General features: G+C 58.0%; 1 long non-coding RNA gene across 1 annotated transcript; it reads right to left on the reverse strand.

The window, feature by feature from the left end:
- Positions 1 to 1,478: 1,478 nt before the first annotated feature.
- LOC130679455 (uncharacterized) lies at positions 1,479 to 7,648 on the reverse strand. The gene is made up of 3 exons (XR_008992391.1): positions 6,109 to 7,648; positions 5,223 to 5,924; positions 1,479 to 3,099 (listed from the first exon to the last, which is right to left on the reverse strand). It is a non-coding gene; the product is annotated as an uncharacterized LOC130679455 (long non-coding RNA).
- Between the last annotated feature and the right edge of the window lie 2,240 nt (positions 7,649 to 9,888).

The following is a 9,888-nucleotide window of genomic DNA, read 5'->3' on the forward strand; positions in this document are numbered from 1 at the left end:
GATCCTGACAAGATCTGTGTGCTGTTCACCAGGACTCTGTCCTGTTGGTGTGAACATGGCAGCCAACTTCTGCCAGGCTCATGGTGCACAGCTGGAGAGGGTCATTGTGGTGTTATCACTGGAATGATGGGCCAGCTCCAGAGGACTGTGACGGGAAGGAAGGAGAGGCTGGAGCCCTGGTGGGAAAAGGACCTGCCCCAAGATTCTCTGCAGGAGGCCAGCCCCTCAGCAAGACTGTCTGGGCGCTATGCAGGACCCCTGGGAATGGGAATGCCTGGTGGGCTTACAGGGTGAGTCCAGACAGCTGGCTTGTGGACAGGGAGGGTGGGGGGACCTTGGGCGCTGACCACACTTCTACAACTGCCCAAGAGCTGACCTGCACTAGCCACAGACCCCACCCCCAAGCCCGACAGAGCTGCTCACACCCTGAGGTCCTTGTCTGGAGCCCACACCCACCAGACCCCATTCTTTCAGGCTTTAAATTTTTAAAAAGGCACCCCCCTTCTCCCAGCATCCCCACTAGGTATAGACACCCAGCTTGGGGTGGAATGGCAACCGTATGCCTCTTGCCCAAACTCAAAGTCACTTTTAAGAGCAGCAGTGTTTTCCCGAAGACAGAGTATGCCCGCACCAAGGGACTCGAGAAGAGGTGGCAGATGCCAGGGGAGCCGCGGAAGGTCTGAGGGTCGGCCCGGAGCTGGGCGCACCCCAGGGTCCACACTGGCTGGGGGGCGGCCGGCACCAGCCAGGAGTGCCTTCCAGCCATGGACAGAGGGGGCCAAGGAACCACGCTTCCCTGTGCCTCGGTTTTGCTCCTGGTAGCTCGGGAGAGTCCATGTGGAGGGCTGCTGGGGGCTGCAGAGGAAGGCTGGAGAAGGTGCCCCCCACCAAAGCCCTGGGTCAGCTGGGGGCTGCCTGCCCTTCGTTTGCTGCAGAGCTGGGGAGGGAGGCAAGCTGGTGCCCCCTCCCCCTGCCCAGGCAGCCCAGACCAAGGCGGCAGCAAACGCGGGTGGGCGCAAGGCTCAGGGGAAAACAGTGTGAGTCACCCGCCGGCCGGCAGCAGGTTGCCCAGGTAATTATGTAATTTACGAGGATCCGCTCAGGCCTGAGTCTGAGTCAGCCTGGCTGTGTCGTGACCAGGCAGAGGCTGGCAGAGCTGAGGCGTGGGCACAGGGTCTGCCCCTGGGCCCTGGCCTCTGCTCCTCAGGGGGGGCACGGGCAGCAGGGGCCCGGGAAGCCATCTCAGACCTCAGAGAGGAAAGGAACGCGTGTCTTTTTGTGGCCCTGGCTCCCACCTGGAAATGTGGGCTCACACGCAGGGGGTGCCCCCCCAGGGAAGGTGTTCCCTGTGAAGTGCCCACTGGGCAAAGGCCACTGACTCTTTGAAAATCCCTCCTGAAAGCAGATGGTCTTTGTTTTAAAACCTTCCACTTAATGAACATCATCTCTGAACATACAGACACACATTTAGATTTCATAATGTGTATTTATTACTCAAATGGCTAACAACATTCAAAGTATTTCAACAGGAAGAGCAGGAGTTTCTGGGTCCTTGTAACCAGGCTAAGCCCCGGGCGTCCCAGCGGGAGCGGGACGGCTCATCTGCTCCTGCATTTGAGCTTGTGTGCCCTCATGGCTGCCCCCCCGCCCACGCGGTCCAACTCGGTCCCGCCAAGGGATCCGCCTGGTGCTCCGGGCCCTTCAGACAGGTGGGAGAGGTGCTGAGCTGGCAAGGCGCGGGGCGTCGCCTGCGGGGGCCTGGGCGTCCGCGGCCTTCGCCCAGAGCGGGGACCACTCGGGAGTCCCGGGAGCAGAAGAGGGGACCAGCAGAGCAAAGGAGTGTCAGAGAGTGCGGGGCCCTCGGAACAGCAGGCGGCCACTGGGAGGGAGGTGAGACAGGAGGGTGGGGGGAGCGGGGCCCCAGAGCCCGTTCATGCCAAGTGCTTTCCTGGGGTCCTCGACAGCACCCCACAATTTCAAATCACAGCCAGCTGGCACAGGGGTCTGCGCCCCACCCTCAGAGTGACATGGCGTGCCCCCTCCTTCCCTCTGCCTCAGTTTCCCCGCCATACCCAACAGGAAGGGCACAGAGGCCAGGCGGCGGGCTGTCCGGCCGGTCCTTGCTCTCTGCCTCTTTCCTTTCCACCATTTCCTCACCCAACCAGCCCCCTCCCCACTCAAGCCCCCCTCCTATTTTTCCTGGCTTAAACCTGCCACAGACACCACCACACCCGGAAAGAGATAAATAAATAAAAGAAAAACAACCTCAACTGTGAAAAGCAGTCCAAATCTGAATTTTTTCCGGCCTGAGTTAATTACACTTTAAATTGGCATGTTTACTGATCGGGGATTTCAAGTTAGCAGAGATGCCCCTCCTCCCCGACTGTTTGCACAGTGAGACTCAGCAGGCTGGCGGGCTCCCCCAGGCCTTGGCAGGCCCAGCCGCTCCCCTGCCAAGGAAAGAGCATAACAGAAACATCTATTTTTGAGTGTTAGAGAAAACGAAGATATCACAGATGGAGGGAAGCAGCCTTCTGGACGGTTTCCGCATCCAGGCTCTGAGCACCGTCTCAGCAGCGTCTTGCCCCGGGAAGACCAAGGCCCGCCGTCAAGAGCCCCGCCTGCTCAAGCCTCCTGCCCCTGTGGGGCCGTCTCCCTTCTCCACAGGTGGATGGAGTGGGGCTGGCCTCCCCTTGGAGTGAGACTGTGGTGGTGGAGGGAGTTCTGGGCAGCAGCCAGGGGGCCCTGTCCATTCATTCGCTCAGTGAACACTGTGTGAGCCGCACTGAGTGAGGCGGCATGGATTCTGGCCTGAGACCGACCCTGACAAGGAGCTTGGGTCTCCCCGAGGCCCCATGTGCCCTGGGTAAATCCTACCTCTACTCCAGGCCCGACCACGAAGCTACAAGTAGAACTTCCAGTGGGCACGTGCCAGACCCGAGGGCCTCCAGGGGCAGGGTAGTCACAGCCGGCATCCGTCCAGGCAGCAGGCCGATGTGGCAGCTTGTGGCCAGCCCTGGGCTCATGGTTGGGATCAAACAAGGCTCTGCCAATGGGATCCGTGTACTGGGCACCTGCTGAGTGCCCAGTCCAGGGTGTCTGCAAAGGGAAGAAAAGGCCAGCAAGCATCACAGGGCACCTGTGCTGGGCTATGTCCTGTACCAGGCACAGGGGCTGGATGTGACCCAGTCACAAGAGCCCCTGGCCCCTTGGAGCTTGCAGACTGGGCATCAAAGATCAGAGAACTGATGTCTGACTGCAGACTGAGGCTGTGTGTGGGCGAGGGATTGGGGGTGGGGGGTGGGGGGAGAGAGATCAGGGAAGACTTCCTGTAGGAGGTGGCATTGAAGCAGGTCCTTGATAAGGATAAGGAGCGGCAGGCTTTCTAGGTAGGGGTGTAGCTTGAGACAGGTGTGGCACTGGGACTTGCAGGTATGAAAACAGCATCAAGCACCAAGGACATGAGTTGGGCTTTGAGATGCCTAATCATGCTCCCATTTGGGTCCTGCAGCCATAATGACACCAAAGTCTTACCCAGTGACGGTCATGAGACCTCGAGTGTCTCCTGTTTTCTCTGCTGCCCACGCCAGGAGTTCAGGACTCACCGGGAGCTGCCTGCTCACCCAGCAGGCCAGGCTGGCCCTTCCCGGGTCCCTCTCTCTCCCATCAGGTCCCCACCATTCCCATTGTGAGGCCCCACAATGCCCTTGCTTCCTGGCCCCCAGGCCTGTCCCCCCATGACGGATGGCCCTTCTGCCTTTGCAGGGTCTTTTCAGTGGCCTTGACAGCAGAGCCTTGGCAGTGCTTGGTGGAGATTTATGTCCATCTTCCCCAGATTCTTCATTTCTCGGCTTCTTTATTCCCGCAAAGAGCATGCTTTTATTTCTTCATTCCACAAACATCCTCCCTAGTGCCTCCCGTGGGCTTCTTGGTGGAGACAGAGAACTGATTTCCATATATTCTCCTGTGTTGATTCCCTGCTTTAACTCAGGCATTAGCTGAGCCCCTACGACGGGCCAACACTGCAGAGTCAAGGCCCAGCTTCTAGAAGCTCTGTGGCAGAGTAGCCGTATCACCCTGCCTTGGGTACTGAGGTGCTGGACCCCACTTGGTGTTTCTGCAGCCCTGGGGCACTGCATCACCCCCATTTTTATGAAGGAGACTGCCTATCTGCCAGAGCCGAGTCTTGACAGCCAAGTTTGAGACAATCCTCAGAAAAATAGCCAAGGCAAAGTCTTCCACCCTTGTGAGCCTCAGTTTCCTTACCTGCGTGAGAGTGTGAGCAGGGGAGTGGGACAAGAGGGGAATAAACTCAGGGTCCCACTCAGTCCTGACACTGGGGCTCTTTGCATCCTTGAGGACCCATCAGGACTGTGACCCCCGTGGGGGTCTCAGCGGCACCAGCCACTGACTCTGTCCCGGGTGGTGCCTAAATAAGGCTGTGGGGAGAGCTTGAGGGACAGCAGACATCAGCTGGCTGCTCGGAGCCCTCCACCCCTGCTCACCAGCTGCCAGGACTAGACCTGCACACAGCCCAGGCTCCTGAAATAGCCCTCAGATGCACCTAACTGTGGCTGCAAAAGATGCGGGTCCACCCAGGTCTTTGGCACCTACTGTGGATGCCCTGGGTCTCCTGATGGAGCAAGCAGCCCCCTCCCCATGCCAGACATGAGCCAGGGGCAGTGAGAACTGCACCCTGCTGACAGCACCTGCTTTTGTGGGTGATGGCACCAAACTGGAGATGCCCCATGGGTGCAGAACTCCCTGAGAGGTATGGCGAGCTAAGCATTGGGAAAAGTGAGCCTGACTGGTCACGCAAAGAGAATTCAGATATTCTCAGGGCCTGACTCCTAGAAAAGAAGGGGCTATTCCCAAAGCCCTGCCGCTCAGCTCACAGCAGGCAGAGTAACAGCTGCCTCCCTGCCAGTGATCTTGGATGAGTATCTTGACCTCTTCTCTCATCTGCAACACAGAGCCTGCCCCCCCAACTGGGGCTAATGGGGAGCAGTGAATGAGGCTTACCCAAGGGCAAAAAGCCCATTCCAGGCAGCTATTATTTTTCTTCTTACCACCCTTAAAAACAGTAAGGAAATAGGTAGAAAGGTCCAGTGCTAAAAGTGACTCTTGTGGAGCGTGGGGAAGAGATCCTCACCCACGCAGGCATGGGAAATGGTGTGCACCTCGTGAACTCAGACCTGGATGGTTGGGCCCAAGTCACTGACCCTCCAGATCAAGGGCGCACAGTGACTGCGGCCATCCTGGCTGCTGCAGGGACAGGCACTTCTGTTCGGCTTGTCAGATGAGAAAGACCCTTTGTTTATTTTCTCTTCTCTTCAAACAATAGATCAGTAATTTGGCTTTTAATGAAATTCTGCACTGAGCAATTTGGGGTCACCGCTTTGGATCTAAAATGAGTTGAGAACATGCATGCTGCGGCATCCCTGGTGCCCCAGGTGCGCATTTTGTCTCATGCATAATTCTCAGATGTTGGCTGATGGACCCAACGTTTCTCCCCAGCAGCAGCCTGGAGGCTGGGGGGGCCCACGTTCGTTAATTCTGTGGCCTGGGGATGGTTACACTGGAGCTATTAAGTAAGGCTAATGTCACCTCCCACCCTGCCATACACACATGTTTAATATATTCCAAAGATGTGTGGATGCATTCACAGCAATTTTCATCTTCAAATGTCCCTATTCAGTCAGTTTCATGCATAATATATTAACCTTGATACCAGGCTTCAGCCTGTGCAGTCGCAGTTCCCCAGAGCACCTGGCTCTCAGCACTGTAGAATGGCCCCTTTTGTAGAACTGGTGTCTACGGGGTTATATTGGGACTTACGGCTCCTTTCAGGGCCCCAGGGGCCCACTGGAAAGGGGAGAGAGGGATCCCAAACCTCAGGAAACCTCAGACACTTAAATGACATCCTGTAAGGGGCAGGAAAAAAACAGAAAACCAAACAGCTTTTAACAAATGTGAAGAATTTCTAAAAACCGATTACCATATTCATGTGCTCCAGCACCACAGCTTGAGCACCTGACACTTTCCAGGGATTAACTTGATAAGGTCCCTGCCCTTAAGGAGTCTATTAGTCAATCAACAAACACTCACCTTTCCTCTACTACGGGCCTGGCCTGGGTCCCAGGGCTGGGGACACAGCAGGAAACAGGACAGAAAAAAATTCCTGGGAAATCTTACAGTCTAGCAGGGAGAGAGAAAGTAGACATGAACACCAGGTCATTTTGGATAGCAATGAGCTAGGAAGAAAACTGCAGCAGAGTGACTGAGAGCAGGTGACTGGAAAGAGGTGGGGGTGCTAGGCCGGGAAAAGAGGGACAGACTTGCAGAACAAGGGGCATTTCATCCCCCTAGAATCCTGAACACCTGTTCTTGAAAGGGGGCAGCCCCTTGCAGAGGGGGCAGTGAGCAGGGACGTTGCTGAGTGTTCTAGAAGGGCCGTGCAGGGTGTGGGGTGATGAGGAGGGGTCTGCAGTCCTGGACAGGAGAGGTGAGGTCAGGCTCCACAGAGGCCACCACCCAGGACTCAGCACCCATCAGGAGGGTGGGTGGCCATAAACAGGGATACACTGTAAGGAAGGGAGCACGAAGGGGTGAGGTTGGCCGGTTCCAGGGCCTTGGGACACCAGTGACCCTTTTGGAGCAGAGCATGAGGGAAGGGGCTGCCTGGAGGGGCTCTGAGCAGGGCAGGGAGAGCTGGGCTCTACTCTGAAATGTTCTCCATACAGGAGGTTGGGGGGAATGAAGGGAGACCCAAGTGGAGGCCCGCAAGGTGGTCCAGGACAGAGAGGGTGGCCCTCCCTCCTCCCTCCGCAGGGCTGTGGCAGAGGGGCTGGCGCGGAGGGGCGGGGCCGGCCAGCAGGAGGTGGCGCATCTGCATAACTTAGGGCCAGAGGGAAGGGGTGGTGGCCTGGAGGGAGGGAACTCACAGGGCAGGGTCGCTGCTGGTCCCCCTGGTGCTGGGGCAGCCCCACCCACACACTGGTCCTAAGGAGACCACAGGCCCGAGGAGGAAGCCTGCAGGGGAAAGGCGTGCACAGAGCTGAGCCCTCCAAAGTGGGGATGTTGTCTCATCTGAGCCCGTGAGGATGAGGCCAGCCCAGCTCAGGGGGGGGCTTCCTGCAGTCCGGAAGGCATGTAACAGACACCACACACCGCAGGTCATCCTGGAGAAGCGCCCTCAGAGTTCACCTTTCAGAGGGTCCTGGACCCTTCCCACTGTCCGGGTGATCCTGCCATGGCTGGGCAGGGCCGGGTGCCAATGCCTTAGCCCAGCGCCTGTGGTCACCACCGGGAAGCTTGGAGGCATGGAGGCCACAACGTGGTGCTTTCAGAAGCCTCCAGAATGGACACAGCTGGACAATTTGCAGGCCAGTTGGCACAAGCCCCAGACCAAGTCCACGGGTCACCCAGCGCAGAGGCTTCTGCCGCGTGGAGTCGGCGCCCGAAGCGGAGGTCGTCCGGGGCGGGATTCGATACCGGAAAGAGGTTGACTGTATAATATTCATCGTATAGAAAGTGAACACCTCACAGGCAACCTATTTCAGGTACCACTGAGCAGGGCTGACTCCAGACGGAGGCTCTTCCTCCAGGAGGGCGCCGCCCCAGGTGGCAGCAGCCTCGGTCGGCACGTGCCCGGGCTCGGCCACCCCTCCCCCTCCCCCTCCCCGACCCGCAGGCTGCAGGCGCATGCGCGGCGGGATCGATCTGCTACTGAGGCGAGGCTGACCGCCTACTGTGCGTCATGATAGGAGCGGACGCGTCACGGGCAACCCCCCCTCGGGTACCACGCGGAGCAGCACGCGCAGCGAGCAGGACCCTGGGCGTGTCCCCTGGTTGGTGCCCAGGGCTGGAGGCCTTGGGATGACCGGGAAGCAGCTGGGACACACCTGCAGGTGCCGGCCATGCACCTGTCAGCCTGCGGGGCGGCGCCCTGGGGAGGCGGAGGGCCTGGCGGGGAGCCCTCTGACTCCAAGCGTGGGGCGCGGAAAGCAGACCGCAGCCGTGTCATTCGTCACACACAAAGCGAATGCCTCCCCACTGTGAACCCCGCCCCTTCCCCAAAGTCGGTGTGTTCTCCAAGAAGCTCTCCTAGGGCGGATGAGACGCTGACGGTCAGCAGAGAGGGGGACAAATGCCACACGCGGAGGGCATGCACTCACGTACCCTGGAGGGGGCCAGCCTGGGCCCTGACCCTGCACACGAGTCGTAGGTGGTACCGAAAACAGGCCATCTGTGTTATATTCGTCATTAATAAAGCGAACTCATCACAGACAACCTCTCCTCAAGTACCCAAAGCGACGCTGACCCAAGGGCTATGGACCCTGCAGCCACGGTGGTCGCTGCCCAGACGCCGTCCTGAGGGTGGATCAGACACCGAAGGTGAGCACAGCCTGACCGCCCGCCCAGCCCCAGGGCCAGCCCGCCTCCCAGCAGCCCTGCCCCGGTCCCACCCCGACAAGGGCTTCCTCTCCAACAGGTCCTCCAAGGTGAGATTTGATACTGAGAAAAGATCAACCATGTATTATTCGAAGCCAATAAAGCGAATATAACACGGTCGATCTCCCTTCAAGTACCAGGAGAGGCGCTGAGCCGAGAAGCACGTGACTTTGCCCAGGCCCATGGCCGGCAGGCTGCCGTGGATACGGACGGCTAGTGGACCAGGTGAAGTACATTAGAAACAATTACTTTCCAACTGGTCGACCATCCATCCTGTACCCCAGGGTGGTGCTGACACGATGTTCTTCCCCGAGGTGCCACGGCCTCTGAGACCGCCTCTCTGGTGGAATTTGATACCGAAAAGGGGTTCACCGAGCAACATTCGTCGTCCAGATGCAAAGTTGCTCGGGTAACCTCTCCCCGAGTACCACGGAGAGGCTCAGATGCTCACACTAAGGCAGATGCTTCAAGGTGGCTGTGCTGGCAGAAGGCCCTTCCAAGGGCAGCTTGAACGATGGGCATTCTAGGACTGGAAGGCCACACTCTACAAGGACCCCAACAGCCAAGGCCAACTATGGCGTCACCTCCCCTGAATGGGCCCGATCTAGTCACCCTTCCCAGAAGTGAAGCTAGACCCAAGTGGGACCTCATACTGAGAAGTGGGTGCCCATACGTGCGTCCACTGCCCTGCTAAGCCCTGGCCAGAATTCACAGACATCTGAAGGGCCCTTTTGCCCAACTATCCAATCTCCACACTATCTGAAGATGGGCCAGAGCCTGACGTAGTCCAAGAAGATGAAACCCTACTTGTGCTCTGCATTCTCAGACCCCGGGGAGGTGGTCACAGGGCCCCCGCATAGGCACACAGCCCCCATCGGGAAGATGGTGCCCTGGAGGAAGCTCAGTGGGTCCTGCGCACGTGTGCAATGTGAACTCCCAGAGCAGTCCCTCCCAGGGCACACCGATGCGGCCTTCAGCCCTGTGTAGGCACCGCCACCCAGAGGGCAAGCTAGCACAAAAAACTCATTGACCATTTCATTAGCCTCATAAAGCAGGCAAAACACGGAAAATAAAAGGGGAAAAAAGAGGAGGAAAAAAAGCAAATGAACCACAGATGACTTGCCTTCAAGGAAAAGGCAACGCAGCCCCCATATGAGAACGCCAACCTTCCGCACAGTTGACATCACATCCAGAATATGCCCAACTAGTGAACTGGCCAGTGAGGGTCTGGGAGCCGATGACATATACCACAAGCAGAGTCTGGATTCTGTGCCCACCACCCATTTTGCGAAGTTTGGAGTGGGACCGACAGCAGAATCCTTTCCCTGACGTTGGCATGAGTTTGGAAAGCCCTCTGGTCTTGCTATGATTGGAGCAAGAGGCCAGCCACGCAAGCTCTGTCCTAAAGAAAGAAAACCAATGACGGACAGCTTC

The sequence above is a fragment of the Manis pentadactyla genome, chromosome 11 (assembly GCF_030020395.1).
Source record: "Manis pentadactyla isolate mManPen7 chromosome 11, mManPen7.hap1, whole genome shotgun sequence".
In the NCBI taxonomy this organism is placed as follows: Eukaryota; Metazoa; Chordata; class Mammalia; order Pholidota; family Manidae; genus Manis; species Manis pentadactyla.